This window comes from Mobula hypostoma, chromosome 9 (genome assembly GCF_963921235.1).
Source record: "Mobula hypostoma chromosome 9, sMobHyp1.1, whole genome shotgun sequence".
NCBI lineage: Eukaryota > Metazoa > Chordata > Chondrichthyes > Myliobatiformes > Myliobatidae > Mobula > Mobula hypostoma.
The window spans coordinates 149,712,930-149,731,134 of NC_086105.1; the positions used below are offsets into that span (position 1 = coordinate 149,712,930).

Sequence of the window (18,205 nt, forward strand, 5' to 3'; positions counted from 1 at the left end):
ACCCACCATGAAGCACTTTAAAAGAAAGCTGCCGAGACTGTCAGCGTACCCCCGGTCTCCCGCCATCCACCACTCACCGCCACCGCCCCGAGCGGCTGTCGCCCGCTGCCCTGCCACGCATGCGCCCTTGCAACCGCCGCTGCTCCGAGCCGCGGCCGTCTACACGCTCGCGGCGCTAACGCGCATGCGTTCTTCCAACCGCCGCCGTTCAGCCCCCTCCCCCACCCTGTCTCCCGTCCCGTCTCGTGAACGCGCAGGCGCTAGCGGCTGTCAAGGGCGGCTAAGGTAATCCCAACTAATTTGTTTTCTTTACTTCTTGGGTTAAATAAAATCCCCAGATAATTCCTCCGCCGCGCATGTGAGTAGAGTGACCTCACGCTCAGACGAGAGAGAGAGAGAGCTTGTTCGTGGAGGTGATGCTCCCACAGGTGAAGTCGTACTGATCGCCGTGTTTACAAGTCCAGCGCGATTAAAAACTCGCTTACAACAGCATCACAGACATCTAGGTTCAGGCAACAACACGCAGAATGTCAGTCTGCTCCTCCGTGAGGCAGGGAGATAAAAGCTTGAGAACACACGTCATTAGGCTCAAGGACAGGTGTTATCAGATCTCCGAAGGAAACTTTGTACGATAACGATGAACTCTTTCATTTCTTCGTCTACTCCTCATGACCCTTATACCTTTTTTGCCTGTCTGCATTGCACTTTCTTTGTGGCTATAGCCCTTTATTCTGCAGATAGTTGTTTATATTTTTGTATCTTAAGGGCTTAGCCGATTCATGTCCTTTACCTCTTCGCAGCTCTCGCAGCTTATTACTTCATCCTTCCTTCCTTCCCCATCCACACACCTTCTCCCTCACCTGTTCTCACCTATCACCTGCCTGCTTTGTTCCCTCCCTTTTGCCCTCTTCCTTTCCAGTCCCGATGAAGGGTCTCGACTCAAAACGTTGACTGTTTATTCCCCTCCATAGATGCTGGCCGACTTGCTGAGTTCCTCCAGCATTTTGTGTGAGTTGCTCAAGATTTTCAGCTTCTGCAAAATCTCTTGTGTTTATCATTCGTATTTGTGTCTGGATGGCATGCAAAATAAAGCTTTTCACTGTATCAGATTCAGGTTCATTTATCACATGTACTTTGAAATATACAGTGAAATGTGTCGTTTGTGTTAACCACCGACACAACCTAAGGATGTGCTGGAGGCAGCCAGCAAGTGTTACCCCACATTCTGGTGCCAATATAGCATGCCCACATTGTTCAGCAAAACAAGTCCCTTTTCTCCCTCAAACCCACTCACCCATTAACACAGACATACCTCCAACCCAGGACAAGCCACGTCTGTACCTCCAACCTTCAGTCCTTGGTTCAGACTCACAGATTTTGAGAAAGTGACTTCCAGCCCCACGACCCAAGAGCATCTTGGTGCATGTGACAATAATAAACCAATATCGATTTTGCATTCAATGGAGAAGCAAAGGGAAATGCCTTCACTGAGAATCTGGAGCCACAAACATTGTGCTGGGGGAATTGGTTGAGCAGCATCTGTGGGAGGAAATGGATTGTCAAAGGTTTGGTTTGAAACTTTGCTTCAGGCTGTGCAGAGCTCATCCAGCAGGATTGATTGAATGTCTTCATTGAGACTGATTCGGACTTGGAGCTTGAACTGGTTGAGAGAAATACTTTGCCACTTCACACCTCAAAACTAGACTGGATGAATTAATCTACCAAAAAAAAAATCTGCTTGCCTACACAGATCCTGACTGACCCACAATTTCTTTCCTCTAGCAACTTGTATTTTTGCTCTAGATTCAGTTTCTGCATCTCTTCTGAACAAGTGGGAAGTTGTTCAGTTTCCATCAATTCTGTCAGTTTAACCTCAGTTACATTTAAAGATGGTGGATATGTACACTTGGAGGTCAAGCTTCAAGTCAAAGTTTACCCATTTGTAGAAGCATATGGGAGAATGTGCCTTACACTAAACAACTGTAAAGCAAAGGTCATCTAGCACAAAATGGTGGAGAAACTCGGCAAGTCAGACAGCATCTATGTATGGGAGTAAAGAGTTGTCTTTGCAGGCTGAGACTCCTCTCCATAGATATTTCCTGACTTACTGAGTTTCCCCAGCATTTTGTGTGGGTTGCTCAAGATTTCCAACATCTGCATAATTGCTCGTGTTTATGTTCTTCTCGCAACTAGATCCTGCACCACTGGCTCTAGAGAACCTTTGCTCTGTCTGTAAAAGACAGGATTTCCCAGCGGCCAACCCAGCGTCCTCGACTTCCATGAAGAGGCTACTCTCAGGTTGGAGGAGCAACACCTCATATTTCATCTGGGTAGCCTCCAACCTGACAGTATGAAGCAACATACATCAAAGTTGCTGGTGAACGCAGCAGGCCAAGCAGCATCTGTAGGAAGAGGTGCAGTCGACGTTTCAGGCCGAGACCCTTCGTCAGGACTAACTGAAGGAAGAGTGAGTAAGGGATTTGAAAGTTGGAGGGGGAGGGGGAGATCCAAAATGATAGGAGAAGACAGGAGGGGGAGGGATAGAGCCGAGAGCTGGCCAGGTGATAGGCAAAAGGGGATACGGGAGGATCATGGGACAGGAGGTCCGGGAAGAAAGACAAGGGGGGGGTGACCCAGAGAATGGGCAAGAGGTATATTCAGAGGGACAGAGGGAGAAAAAGGAGAGTGAGAGAAAGAATGTGTGCATAAAAATGAGTAACAGATGGGGTACGAGGGGGAGGTGGGGCCCTAGCGGAAGTTAGAGAAGTCGATATTCATACCATCAGGTTGGAGGCTACTCAGACAGAATATAAGGTGTTGTTCCTCCAACCTGAGTGTGGCTTCATCTTTACAGTAGAGGAGGCCGTGGATAGACATGTCAGAATGGGAATGGGATGTGGAATTAAAATGTGTGGCCACTGGGAGATCCTGCTTTCTCTGGCGGACAGAGCGTAGATGTTCAGCAAAGCGGTCTCCCAGTCTGCGTCGGGTCTCGCCAATATATAAAAGGCCTCCCCCTCGTACCCCATCTGTTACTCATTGTTATGCACACATTCTTTCTCTCACTCTCCTTTTTCTCCCTCTGTCCCTCTGAATATACCTCTTGCCCATCCTCTGGGTCACCCCCCCCTTGTCTTTCTTCCCGGACCTCCTGTCCCATGATCCTCTCGTATCCCCTCTTGCCTATCACCTGTCCAGCTCTCGGCTCTATCCCTCCCCCTCCTGTCTTCTCCTATCATTTTGGATCTCCCCCTCCCCCTCCAACTTTCAAATCCCTTACTCACTTTTCCTTCAGTTAGTCCTGAGTTAGCGTAGATGTTCAGCAAAGCGGTCTCCCAGTCTGCGTCGGGTCTCGCCAATATATAAAAGGCCTTTTATATATTGGCGAGACCCGACGCAGACTGGGAGACCGCTTTGCTGAACATCTATGCTCTGTCCGCCAGAGAAAGCAGGATCTCCCAGTGGCCACACATTTTAATTCCACATCCCATTCCCATTCTGACATGTCTATCCACGGCCTCCTCTACTGTAAAGATGAAGCCACACTCAGGTTGAAGGAACAACACCTTATATTCCGTCTGGGTAGCCTCCAACCTGATGGCATGAACATTGACTTCTCTAACTTCCGCTAAGGCCCCACCTCCCCCTCGTACCCCATCTGTTACTCATTTTTATGCACACATTCTTTCTCTCACTCTCCTTTTTCTCCCTCTGTCCCTCTGAATATACCTCTTGCCCATCCTCTGGGTCACCCCCCCCCTTGTCTTTCTTCCCGGACCTCCTGTCCCATGATCCTCTCGTATCCCCTTTTGCCTATCACCCGTTCAGATCTCGGCTCTATCCCTCCCCCTCCTGTCTTCTCCTATCATTTTGGATCTCCCCCTCCCCTTCCAACTTTCAAATCCCTTACTCACTCTTCCTTCAGTTAGTCCTGACGAAGGGTCTCGGCCTGAAACGTCGACTGCACCTCTTCCTACAGATGTTGCTTGGCTTGCTGCGTTCACCAGCAACTTTGATGTATGTTGCTTGAATTTCCAGCATCTGCAGAATTCCTGTTGTCTGACAGTATGAACACTGATTTCTCTAACTTCTGGTAATTTGTCCTTCCTCCCCTTTGTATTTTTCCATTCCCCAGTTTGGCTTCCCTCTTACTCCTTCTCACCTACCTATCGCCTCTCTCTGGTACCCCTCCTCCTTCAACGTCCACTCTCCTCTCCTATCAGATTCCTTCTTCTTCAGCCCTTTACCTTTTCCACCTTTTTACCTTTGGGGTGTATGGGGTGTCAGGGAGGGGTAGCACCTCTGGTAGGCGAACATGTCGCATCCTTTTCAAGGCGGTTAGTCCACCTATGGTCCCCACCTGGCACTCAGCTCTCGCTTGTGGCTCCCCGTAGCTGTTTGCATGTGACTGCGGCCACACCCCGGACAACGGCTTCAACAAGCCGGCTAAACCAGGTGACGGTAGCCGACAGGTCTCAAACCCTTGGTGAGATAGGGGGTTGTCTATCCCAGCATGTGAAGACAGACTCCAGTGGATTGAGCGGACGAGACCACTGGAAGGTCCAACGGTAAAGAAGGCGGTCTCTGCAAGCGTGGTGGAACGTGTAGAGCAGGACAAGACACAGAAGATGTCCTGGTCATCCATTGTGCCTAGTCCCATCTCCAGCCGTCTTGACTCTGTCTTGCCACTGGATCCAGATGGGAATTGGGAAGAGAGAGTGAGGCTGACGCTGCACAACTCTCCCTCACTGAAATCCAAATCACGCGCTAGTCTCGACACCATCATAATGGTGTTGAGATCCTCATCGACGTCAATGATGGACGAACACACCTTTTCCACATGTCACCTCCCAGCTTCTTATTTCATCCCCCCTCCCTCTCCCATACCTCCCCCTTGGACCCATTCTATGCTGTAGGATATTATAAACTTGCAACTTTTATGTTGGACCAGTTGGTAGAATTTACACTTTCATTCTTGACCAGACCAGTGAAGTTTGCATGTATAATGGAGGAAGATGGAATCAGGATTACGTTTAATGGTTTCTACAATGAGGAAGCTTGCCCTTCCTCAGTTCCCAAACAACTAATCAAAAGAGTGGTCATCCGTTTGGCTGAGTATCAGTTATCTGTTGAACTGTATCCTGGCAACAGTGAGGAGACATCGTCCAAGTGTTAAACTACATACACCCATAATAAGCTAATCACAAAACTTGGTATCTATTTCACCATGAACTAATGTACCAGTACTTACTGAAAGCAGATAAAATTCATAAAGCAAAATGCATACAGCATAGGTAGACATTGCAAGCTCTCATACAGTAAATAATTCACAATTATTTTCAAATGATCTGGGAAAGGCACATTTTTAAACTAGGAAAATATACTATTCCTTGATAAATTATTGGCTGAACCACAGCTGGAATATTGTGTTAAATGCTGAAATCCACAAGATAGCATAAAATTAGGAACATCTTTCCCTCCATCAGATATCTGAACAGTCCATGAACCCCTGAACATCACCTTGTTATTTGATTTTTGAAATATTTGTTTATTTTTGTAACTTTTCATAATTTTATGTCTTACACCGTACTGCTGCCACAAAACAACAAATTTCATGACATATATCAGTGATAATAAACCTGATTCTGATATTACTGCAGGCCACAGGAATGCAGATCAAGATCTGGAAAGCTCTTTTTTTCAGGACTAGGCAATCTCCTATTGTATTAGATCCATTACATTAGATAGTTCTTTGGGCCTGATCTTTAAATAACCTTCTTTAGTGTCGCAGGCTTCCATGGATTTGCAGGTTTTACCTTAGGTCAGTTAGTAATACTCACAATCCTTAGCATACTGTGGATTCAAGTTCTCTATTAAACTCAAATCCACAGTACAGTATTCTAAGAGTTGAGAGTTTGAAGATATACTTTGCACAGACACTTGTGTTATGAAGAAGTGCCTTACTTTAGAAAGGATGCTAAATTGTAGAGAAATCACAAGGGTCCAATCTGAATTGAATTTATTGCCACACTACACATGTCTCTAGATTTGGTAGTTCTCTAACTTCTAACATGTAGGACTCTATTAGAGCTCTTCACAGTTTAATAAACACATCAGCAAGGCAAGCTCTTTTGGCATCAGGCTAATCATCAATTGTCATACATGTAAGGATATAAAATAGAAAGGATATTGTAGCAAAGATGCCAGGAATAGAAAATCAGATGGGTTATGTTAAAAATAAATATTTCATGCATTCTTAGCCAGCCCACATTCAACCTTTGGCATATACAGTATGTGGTTATCCAAAACGCCAAAGTCCATATCCTAACTAAGTTCCATTTGATTATCACTCATCCCTGATAACCTACATTGGCTCCTGGTTAAGCAATTCTTTGAGTTTAAAATTCTTTTCCTTATTTTCAAATCACCCTAATCATGTTTTGCATTTGTACCTTCGTAACTTCCTCAATGCCATTGACTAACACACTACTTCTCCATTTTCAGGCTTTATTGCATCCTGACTTTAATCATTGCACCATCTGCCTTCGACTGACAAGGCTCTGAAATTCCCTCTCTAATTCTCTATGCTTGTCTACTCCTCTTTTCAGTCAACGCTTAAAACAAGCGGTTTAGCATCTCCTGAGAATCAGCACCAATGATTATTTGCTAAAATTCCTGTAGAGCATCATGTGACATTTTATTATATTTAGTGCTCCATATAAAATCGTTTTTTTAAACTGCTGAAATTACAGGTTGCCCTTCACTAATCCGGTACCACTGGGACCAGAGGAGTGCCAGATTAGTGAAAATGCCGAATTACAGAAGGATCACGTTAGGCAATGGCTAACCTTCACTAATCTGGCACCATTGGGACCTGAGGGGTGCCGGATTAGTGAAAATGCTGAATTACAGAAGGATCACATTAAGCATAATCAGTGCCGGATTATTGAAGGAACCAGATTACAGGTAGTCGGATTGGTGAAGGTCGACCTGTAGTAGTAAGGACCAGTGAAATACCCTTAGATCCTTCCTGAAATAATTAAGATCAAATGCTTCAATATCCCAGAATATCCCAATTTGTTTTTAAGGAAAAGACATTTTCTAGATAAATTATGTAAGGGGAAATAACTTCATTTACTCATGTGATATGGAATAGTAAATTAATCTTTTAATATATCACATGGATTTCTCCTTTGTTATTTGTACTCCCCTTAAATCACAGGAAATCAGCTGAAAAAAGAACATGTTTTAAACACAAAAAGTTCTATACTGAGCTGCTGTCAGGGCTGAGAATGTGTTCGAAACTTAGTAAAAGGACTGTCCTTTCTAGGAAAGGAACCTACCATTGAAATTGACCTAACCTTGAGTTCCACCCAGTAAGCTTACAATTCCCCAGTATAGCGGTAAATACCAAAGTGTCTTGTGCAGTATGTTTTTTGAGAGTAAGGGTGGCCCTAACTTTGATTAAGGGAGCCGTGCAGACGTATATGGCCAGCCAGTGGTGTAGTGGCATCTGCATCAGACTTCAAGATGAGTGGTTCCGGATTCGAATCCGGGCGGCTTCTTGCACACTTTCCATCCGTGCTGGGTTGAGCATAGAGTTAGCAACTCGGCCTCGTAAGAAACAGACAAATGCTAAAGCAATGGAAGATTGCCACCTGATGCACCACAAGGCACAGAGAGGAACAACAGCAGACGTGTGTGTGTGCTTGTCAGACTAAACTCAAACAATACATAGATATAATGGGCACCAGGGTAGCTTAGTGGTTAGTACAACTCAGAGTGTCAGAATTCAAAGTTCAATTTGTATGTAATGAGTTTGTACGTTCTCCCCATGACCACATGAGTTTCCTCTGGGTGCTCTGGTTTCCTTCCACGTTCAAAATCAGAATCAGGTTTATTATCACCGGCATGTGACATGAGGTTAACTTAGCAGCAGCAGTTCAGTGCAATACATAATCTAGCAGAGAGTGAAAAAGTAAAATAAAACATAATAAATAAACAAGTAAATCAATTACGTATATTGAATAGATTATTTTAAAAATGTGCAAAAACAGAAATACTGTATATTAAAAAAGTGAGGTAGTGTCCAAAGCTGCAAAGTCTGTTTAGCAATTGGATGGTAGAGGGGAGGAAGTTGTTCCCGAATCATTGAGTGTGTGCCTTCAGACTTCTGTATCTCCTACCTGATGGTAACAGTGAGAAAAGTGCATGCCTTGGGTGCTGGAGGTCTTTAATAATGGACGCTGCCTTTCTGAGACACCGCTTCCTAAGGATGTCCTGGGTACTTTGTAGGCTCGTGCCCAAGATGGAGCCGACTAGATTTACAAACTTCTGCAGCATCTTTTGGTTCTGTGCAGTAGCTCCTCCATACCAGACAGTGATGCGGCCTGTCAGAATGCTCTCCACGGAACAACAAGTTTTTGAGCATACTTGTTGACATGCCAAATCACTTCAAACTCCTAATAAAGTATAGCCACTGTCTTGCCTTCTTTATAACTACATCAATATGTTGGGACCAGGTTAGATCCTCAGAGATCTTGACACCCAGGAACTTGAAGCTGCTCACTCTCTCCACTTCTGATCTCTGTATGAGGATTGGTATGTGTTCCTTCATCCTACCCTTCCTGAAGTCCACAATCAGCTCTTTCGTCTCACTGACTTTGAATGCCAGGTTGTTGCTGTGGCACCACTCCACTCGTTGGCATATCTCACTCCTGTACGCCCTCTTGTCACTACCTGAGATTCTACCAACAATGATTGTATCATCAGCAAATTTGGAGATGGTTTTTGAGCTATGCCTAGCCACACAGTCATGTGTATACAGAGAGTAGAGCAGTGGGCTAAGCACACACCCGAGGTGCGCCAGTGTTGATCGTCAGCGAGGATATGTTATCACCGATTCGCACAGACTGTGGTCTTCTGGTTAGGAAGCTGAGGATCCAATTACAGAGGGAGGTACAGAAGCCAAGATTCCGCAACTTCTCAGTTAGGATTGTGGGAATGATGGTATTAAATGCTGAGCTATAGTCGATGAACAGCATCCTGATGTAGGTGTTTGTGTTGTCTAGGTGGTCTAAAGCCGTGTGAAGAGCCATGGAGATTGCATCTGCCATTGACCTATTGTGACAATTGGCAAATTGCAATGGACCTTGCTGAGGCAGGAGTTCAGTCTAGTCACAACCAATCTCTGAAAGCATTTCATCACTGTCGATCTGAGTGCTACCGGGCGATAGTCATTAAGGTAGCCCACATTATTCTGGTATTCCAATAACATACCAGTTAAACCATAAGACTGACATAGGAGCAGATTTAGGCCATTCAGCCCATCGAGTCTGCTCTGCCATTCCATCATGGCTGATCCAGATCCCACTCAACCCCATACACCTGCCTTTTCATCATGTTGTTTGATGTTCTGACCAATCAGAAAACGATCAACTTCGACCTTAAATATACGCATGGACTTAGCCTCCACCACAGTCTGTGGCAGAGCATTCCACAGATTCACTACTCTCTGGCTAAATAATTTCCTCCTTACCTCTGTTCTAAAGGTTTGCCCCTTAATTTTGGGGCTGTGCCCCTTAGTCCTGGATACCCCCACCAATGGAAACATCCTCTCTACACCCACCCTTTCAACATTCGGTAGGTTTCAGTGTGATCCCCCCTACATTCTTCTAAATTCCAGAGAGTGCAGGCCCAAAACTGCTAAATGCTCCTCGTATGTTAACCCCTTCATTTCCGGAATAATCCTCGTGAACCTCCTCTGGACTCTCTCCAACGACAACACATCTTTTCTGAGATGCGGGGCCCATAACTGGTGACAATACTCCCAAGTGTGGCCTGACTAGTGTTTTAAAAAGGCTCAGCTTTATCTCTTTGCTTTAATATTCTATTCCCCTTGAAATAAATGGCAACATTGCATTTGGCTTCTCTACCACACACTCAACCTGTAAATTAACCCTCTGGGAGTCTTGCACAAGGATGCCTAAGTCCCTCTGCACCTCTGACATTTGAACCTTCTCCCCATATAGATAATAGTCTGCACTATTGTCCCTTTTACGAAAGTGCATTATCATACATTTCCCAACATTGTATTCCATCTGCCACTTTTTTGCCCATTCTTCCAATTTGTCTTAAGTCCTGCTGCAATTGCATTGCCTCCTCAACACTACCTACGCTCCAACTATCTTGGTATCATCCAATAACTTTGTCACAAAGCCATCAGTTCCATTATCTAAATCATTGACAAACAATATGAAAAGTAGCAGTTCCAATACTGACCCCTGAGGAATACCACTAGTCACCAGTAGCCAACAAGAAAAGGCTCCCTTTTATTCCCACTTGCTGCCTACAGCCTGTCAGCCATTCCTCTATCCATGCCAGTATATTTCCTGTAACATCATAGGATTTTATCTTATTAAGCAGCCTTAAGTGTGGCATCTTATCAAATGCCTTCTGAAAACTCAAGTAAATGACATCCACTGCCTCTCTTTTGTCCACCCTGCTTGATATTTCCTGGGAGAACTCTAATAGGTTCGTCAGGCAAGATTTCCCTTTACCAAAACCTTGCTGACTTTGACGTATTTAACATTAGTCTCCAAGTACCTCAAAACCCCATCCTTAATCATAGACTCCAACACTTTCCCAACCACTGAGGTTAGGCTAACTGGCCTATAATTTCCTTTCTTTTGCCTTCCTCCCTTCTTAAAGAGTGGAGCGACATTTGCAATCTTCCAGTCCTCTAGGACCATGCCAGAATCAAGTGATTCTTGAAAGATCATGACCAATACATCTCTTATCTCTTCAGCAACCTCTCTCAGGACTCTGGGATGTAGTCCAATGGCCTAGGTGACTTATCCACCTTAAGACCTCCGAGTTTGCCTAGCACTTTTTCTTTTGTAATAGCAATGGCACTCACTCCTGCTCCCTGACACTCACGGACCTCTGGCACACTGCTAGTGTCTTCCACAGTGAAGACAGATGCAAAATACCCATGCAGTTCATCTGCCATTTCTTTGTCCCCCCATTACTACCTCACCAGCATCATTTTCCAGTGGTCCAATATCAACTCTCACCTTCCTTTTACTCTTTATATAACTGAAAAAGCTTTTAGTATCCTGCTTTATATTATTGGCTAGTCTGCCCTCATATTTCATCTTAGAATTCAGAAGGATGAGGGGGGATGTCATTGAAACCTTCCGAATATTGAAAAGCCTAGACAGAGTGGATGTGGAAAGGATGTTTCCCGTGGTGGGGAAGCCTAGGACAAGAGGGGCATCCATTTAAAACAGAGATGCGGAGAAATTTCTTTTGCCAGAGGGTGGTGAATTTGTGGAATTTATTACCACAGGCAGCTGTGGAGGCCAGGTCATTGGGTGCATTTAAGGTAGAGCTTGATAGGTTCTTGATTGGACTCGGCATCAAAGGTTATGGGGAGAAGGCCAGGGAGTGGGGCTGAGTAGGAGAAAAATGGATCAGTTATGATCGAGTGGCAGAGCAGACTCGATGGGCCAAATGGCCTAATTCTACTCCTACATCTTACGGTCTTATGCTGGAAATCCAAAGCAACACAGACATGCTGGAGGAACTCAGTAGGCCAGGTAGCAAGAGAGTAAACAGTTAACATTTCGGGCCAAGAGCCTTCATCAGGACTGGAAAGGGAGGGGAGAAATCAGAGTAAGAAGGTGGGGGGAGGGGAGCGAGTACAAGGCTACCCATGTACCTACCCAAATTTCTCTTAAATGTTACAACTGAACCCATATCTGACCCATATGGGTATCCAACTGTGCCCATATAAGGCTACATTTGGAGTATTGTATGCAATTCTGTCACCCTGCTACAGGGAAAGGTACAAGAGAGATTTGCAAATATGTTACTGGCGCTACATGGCCTGAATTACAAAGAGTGACTAGATAGGCTGGGACTGTTTTCCCTGGTGTGTACACCTTCAGGAGTGACCTTATAGAGATTTATAAAATCATGAGAGGCATGGTCTTTCCTCCACAGTTGGAAGTCTATGGTGAGAGAACATTCGTAGAAGTGACCATTGCATAGTCTTTGTGAAGACAAAATCTCATCTTCACATTGGGGAGGCTCCATGAACATCCTCATTCTTAATGATTTTGAGGCTTAACGTCAGTACTAAAGAAAAGACTTTAAATGTACAAGCATTTGTGTAGTTTTATCTGACAGTATCTGGTACAGACAAACACTTAAAAGGAATTGTCAGAGAACCCTTTCCCCACTGGTATCTTCTAGTCTGGATCCACAGCTAGCTTAATTCAGGCTCCTGAATTCATCTCAACACTGAATGTATTCCACAACCTTTCAAGGACTCTACAACTCATCATCACGTGGCTGCTGCCTGGCCTGTGATGAAGTGTTTTGAGAGATTGGTGATGAAGCATATCAACTCCTGACTGAGAAGTGGCTTGGATATGCTATAATTTGCCTACTTGCACAACAGGTCCACAGGAGATACCATATCATTGGCTCTTCACTCAACCATGGAGCATCTGGACAGCAAAGATGCGTACATCAGGATGATCTTCAAAGCAAAGAATCAAAGCTCATTTATTACCACAGAATGTATAAATAATACAACTTGATATTTGTCTGCTTACAGACAGCTACAAAGCAAGAAACCCGAATAATCCAATAAAAAAGGCCAAAACCATTGCACAGAGAAAGAGAAAAAAAAAACACATCATGCAAACAATAGAAGCAAGCCAACAGCATCCCAGACCTGACTAGGTCCCAAATCTGCTTCTGGAGCAGTCCAGGCCAAACCTTAGTCCCTGGTTCATCACACCAGCAGGGCAGAAATGCACAGCAGCCGGATCAGTTCACAGCCTCAGTGCTGCAGAGAAAGGAATAAAAATTGACAAGCGAGCAAGCAAAATCAACCCAACCATCGACTATGGCTTGACATTCAAAACCATCATCCCCTCAAAGCTAATCAATAAGCTTCAAGACCCTGGCCTTAATACATCCTCAGTTTCTTCACTTGCAGACTCCAGTCAGCTCAGATTGGCAACACCATCTCCATCAGCACAGGTGCACCATGAGGCTATGTACTTAATCCCCTTACTCTACTCGCTTTACACTTCTAACTGCGCAGCTAAGCATAGCTCCAAAACCATATTCAAGTTTGCTGACAACACCACTTTCGTAGGCTGAATGAGCATACAGGAAGGAGATTGAAAATCTGACTGAGTGGTGCCATAACAACCTCGTACTCAATGTCAGCAAAACTAAGGAGCTTGGCTAGGGATTATTGGCTTCAGGAAGAGGAAACTAGAGGTCCATGAGCCAGTCCTTATTGGAGGATCAGAGGTGGAGAGGATCAGCAACTTTAAGTTACTCGGTGTTATCATTTTGGAGGACCTGTCCAGGGCCCAGCACATAAGGGTTTGTAAAGATTCAGCATGACATCTAAAACTTTGACAAACTTCTATAGATGTGTAGTGGAGAGTATATTGACTGACTGCATCACAGCCTGCTATGGAAACAACAATGCCCTTGAAGGGAAAATCCTACAAAAAGTATTGTGGTCTTTCATTAATTCTGTTATGGTTATTAATCTATTATGGCCTGTAGAAAATAATCTCAGAGTTGTATGTGGTGAAATATATGCATTTTGATAATAAATATATTTTGAACGTTGACTTGCTGAGTTCTTCCAACATTTTGTGTGTATTGCCCATAACTCATGTTCTCAGTATAACTTTTTAAATTATTTGCACAATTTTTATTCTTTTGCACATTGGTTGTTTGTCAGTCTTTGTTTATACTTAGTTTTTCATTAATTCTATTGTATTTCTTTATTTTCCCGTAAATGTCTGAAAAAAAAAAGAATTTCAAGGTTATATATAGTGACATATAAGTCAAGTCAAGTCAAGTCGTTTTTATTGTCATTTCAACCATAAACTGCTGGTACAGCACACAGTAAAAACGAAACAACATTCTTCCAGGACCATGGTGCTACACTAGACTACACTACACTAGACTACGTAAGACAACATAAAAACTGCACTAGACTACAGACCTGCACAGGACTACATAGAGTGCACAAAACAGTGCAGGGCAGTACAATAAATAATAAATAAGACGATAGGCACAGTAGAGGACAAATTACAATATAATAATAAATGATGTAGATGTCAGTCTAGACTCTGGGTATTAAGGAATCTGATGGCTTGGGGGAAGAAACTTGCACAGTTTGGTCGTAAGAGCCCGAATGCTTCGGTACCTTTTGCCAGATGGCAGGAGGGAGAAGAGTTTGTATGAGGGGTGTGTGGGGTCCTTCACAGTGCTGTTGGCTTTACGGGTGCAGCGTGTGGTGTAAATGTCTGTATTGTACATACATACTTTGATAATAAACTAATTTAGACTTTGAGTTGTCCTGGACCAGACCAGGACAAATCGACCAGGAGATACTCTGACTCCTTCTCCAAAACAGATTAAGACCATAAGACAAAGGAGCAGAAGTAGGCCATTCGGCCCATCGAGTCTGCTCCGCCATTTTATCATGAGCTGATCCGTTTTATCCTATTTAGTCCCACTGCCCCGCCTTCTCACCATAACCTTTGATGCCCTGGCTACTCAGATACCTATCAATCTCTGCCTTAAAGACACCCAATGACTTGGCCTCCACTGCTGCCCGTGGCAACAAATTCCATAGATTCACCACCCTCTGACTAAAAAATTTTTTTCGCATTTCTGTTCTGAAAGGGCACCCTTCAATCCTGAAGTCATGCCCTCTCGTACTAGACTCCTCCATCATGGGAAACAACTTTGCCACATCCACTCTGTCCATGCCTTTTAACATTCGAAATGTTTCTATGAGGTCTCCCCTCATTCTTCTAAACTCCAAGGAATACAGTCCAAGAACGGACAAACGTTCCTCATATGTTAACCCTCTCATTCCCGGAATCATTCTAGTGAATCTTCTCTGTACCCTCTCCAACGTCAGCACATCCTTTCTTAAATAAGGAGACCAAAACTGCCCACAGTACTCCAAGTGAGGTCTCACCAGCGCCTTATAGAGCCTCAACATCACATCCCTGCTCCTATACTACATTCCTCTAGAAATGAATGCCAACATTGCATTCGCCTTCTTCACTACCGACTCAACTTAACTTAACTTCATTAAGACTCTTCTCAGATATTAATTCATGTGGAAGTTCTTGCAGCAGTTACTGTTTCAACTTCAGAGCAACTGCAGATTTTTTAATGTTTGGGAAGCAGGGAGAAGTGCCAAGGCCTGTCAGAAATTATCAACACACACAAATTCCATTTAAAGTCATATCCACAGATGAATGATGTGTATTTTGTTGGCAAATTAATCTGCAATTTACACTTTGAAGAAGTAGCTTTGTCTGCCAATTTACTATCATTTCAACAGTTTGATTTTAATGGAATGAGATCTCTCCTGAACTAAAAGCTAGAACTGTAGATCTGATTCGGTTTGTTATTTAATCCAGGATTAGCTTTTAAAATTGATATGGTAAGTATTTGGCAGTTCAACTACATTCAGAAAAGAGTGGTTCACTCTGCTTTGTAAAATAGAGCTGATTTTACAATTCTGAATAGTGGTTTCAGCCATTTCAGTGAACTGGGGATATTAGGAAGTGTTAAATAAATTTACCAGACAAGAATACAAGATCCAGAGATATCCTACAATCTATGCTTTCTTCAGTAATATGTTTAATTGAAAGCTTGGTCATTGTAAACAGTTTACTCAAACATCATTATGGGTTCCTTTCATAGTCCTGAAATTTTCACTTTAATCAACACACTCAAAATGCTGGAGGAACTCAGTAGGTCAGGCAGCATCTATGGAGATGAATAAACAGTCGATGTTTTGGGCCAGGACCCTTCATCGTTTAACTATGTTCAGTTAAATCAAGTCAGAATTTCCACTTAACCAAAACCTGATCTTTGTAAATAAAACTCCTGATGTTATATTTAGTAGTCAACAAATGGTTAAAGCAGAAAGTCACCCTTGTGCACTATTAGATGAATCGGTATGTACAGTAGAGCACACCACCCACTAGAGTAAAGTTCACATACAGAGCTAACTCCTTTGAAATGTAGCTGTTCCATAAATAAACACCAGAACCTCTTAAGAGTATAGATCACTCAAATGGATTGGCAGAGCAAAAGGTGAAAGACTGACGTCCTTCAATAATATTGTAGTTACTTATAAACAAAATATTGTTTGATGTTCAGAATTTACTGTGTCAAATTTCTAGTTTAATCTTGTCAGATCTGGATGGTAACAAATTGAAATGTTGCGAAGTTTGGCGGTAAGCCAGAGGATTAGGATTTTTTTTTAGAAACAAATAAAAGATAACAGAAAATTTATAGAGGGAGAAGATGGAGGATGAGAGAAAGCCAGCAGATAATAGAAAATAGACAGTGTACAGTAATAATAAATCAGCTTTACTTCATTAGAACATAGAACAATACAGCACAGGAACAGGCTCTTCGGGCCACAGTGTTGTGCTGAACGAATTAAATTACTAATCAAATCACCAACTAAACTAACCTGTCTACACAGTGTTCATATCCCTCCATTTTCTGCATATTCATGTGTCTATTGCTTAAATGTCCCTAATGTATCATCCACGACCACCACCCCAGGCAGCGATCACTCTCTGTGTAAAAAACTTAGCCCTCACATCTCTCTTGGATTAATCCTCTCACCTTAAATGCTTGCCTTCTGGTATTAGACATTTCATCCCTTGGAAAAAGATACTGTCTGTCTACTCTATCTATCTATGTCTCTCAAAACCTCATGAACTTCTATCAGAGCCCCCGTCAGCCTCCGTGGCTCCAGAGAAAAACAACCAAAGTTTGTCCAACTTCTCGTTATTAACACATGGCCTCTAATTCAAGCAACATCCTGGTAAACTTCTTCTGCACCCTCTCCAAAGCCTCAACATCATTCCCAAAATGGGGTGACTGGAACTGTATGCAATACTATAGATGTGGCCTAACTAGAGCTTTATAAAGCTGCAACATAACTTCCTGACTTTTGAACTCAATGCCTCGACTAATAAAGGCAAGCATGCCACATGCCTTCTGAACCACCCTATCGACCTGTGTAGCCTCTTTCAGGGAGAAGTGAACTTGAACCCTAGGATCCCTCTGCTCATCAACACTATTAAAGATCTTTCCCTTAACAGTGTACTGTCTGATTGTATTTGACCTACCAAGGTAAAACACTTCACCAGGTTAAATTCCATCTGCTATTTCTCTGACTATATATGCAATTGATCTATATCCTGCTATATTCTTTGCCAAACTTCTACACTATCCACAACACCACCAATCTTCATATTAACTGCAAACTTATTAACCCACCCATCCACATTTTCATCCAGGTCACTTATATAATCACAAACAACAGAGGTCTCAGTACAGACCTCCAACTAGAATTATTCCCTTTAACCACTATCCTCTGTCCTCTAAGAGCAACCCAGTTTTGAATCCAAATGGGCTATTCACCATGGATCCCATGTGTCTTCTGGATGAGCCTCCCATGAGGGACCTTGTCAAATGCCTTACTAAAATCCATATAGACAACATCCACAGCTCTACCTTCATCAATCACTCTTGTCATCTCGTCAAAAACTCATTTGTTAGACACGATTTGTCCCGCACAAAGCCATGCTGGCTCCCTAATTAGGCCATGGTTTTTCAAATGCTTATAAAGCCTATCCCTAAGAATTCCCCAGTAACTTCCCTACCACTGACATGAGACTCATCAGTCTATACTGTAGTTTCCAGAATTACCCCTGGTTCCCTTCTTGAATAATGGAACAACATTTTACTCACCAGTACTCTGGGACCTCATCTATGGCTATAGAGGACATGAAGATATTGGTCTAGGCCCCTGCAATCTCTTCACTTGCCTCTCTCATTAACCTGGAGTATATCCCATCAGGCCCTGGGGACTTATCCATCTTAATGTTCTTTACCTCGAAAAGCACTAGCAAATCAATATGCTCAGCACTGATCTCTTTATCGCCCATGTCCTTCTCCTTGGTAAATACTGATGTAAAGTACTCATTAAGGACCGCATTCACATCCTTGAGTGGTCCTGTGCTCTTGCTCTTGATGTACAGAATTTATAGAATGCCTTAGGACTCTCTTTAATCCTATTTGCCAAGGACTATTCATAGCCCCTCCTGGCTTT

The 18,205-nt window shown here is 43.3% G+C and overlaps 1 protein-coding gene and 1 long non-coding RNA gene across 5 annotated transcripts in view; one reads left to right on the forward strand and one right to left on the reverse strand.

Annotated features, from left to right (window-relative positions):
• The window catches only part of tbc1d24 (TBC1 domain family, member 24), an 83,598-nt gene extending 83,049 nt beyond the window's left edge, over positions 1-549 (reverse strand). Inside the window, exon 1 of one of the 4 annotated variants that reach the window (XM_063059460.1) lies at positions 373-549. The gene's annotated coding sequence lies outside the window, so the exon portion shown is untranslated. Of the gene's footprint in view, positions 1-6; positions 196-313 lie in introns of those variants that run through there. The other 3 variants (XM_063059459.1, XM_063059457.1, XM_063059458.1) reach the window with 3 other exon arrangements.
• LOC134352185 (uncharacterized) overlaps positions 198-18,205 on the forward strand; it is a 34,968-nt gene continuing 16,960 nt past the window's right edge. Inside the window, exon 1 of the long non-coding RNA XR_010019357.1 lies at positions 198-285. This is a non-coding gene — a long non-coding RNA (uncharacterized LOC134352185). The remainder of the gene's footprint in view (positions 286-18,205) is intronic.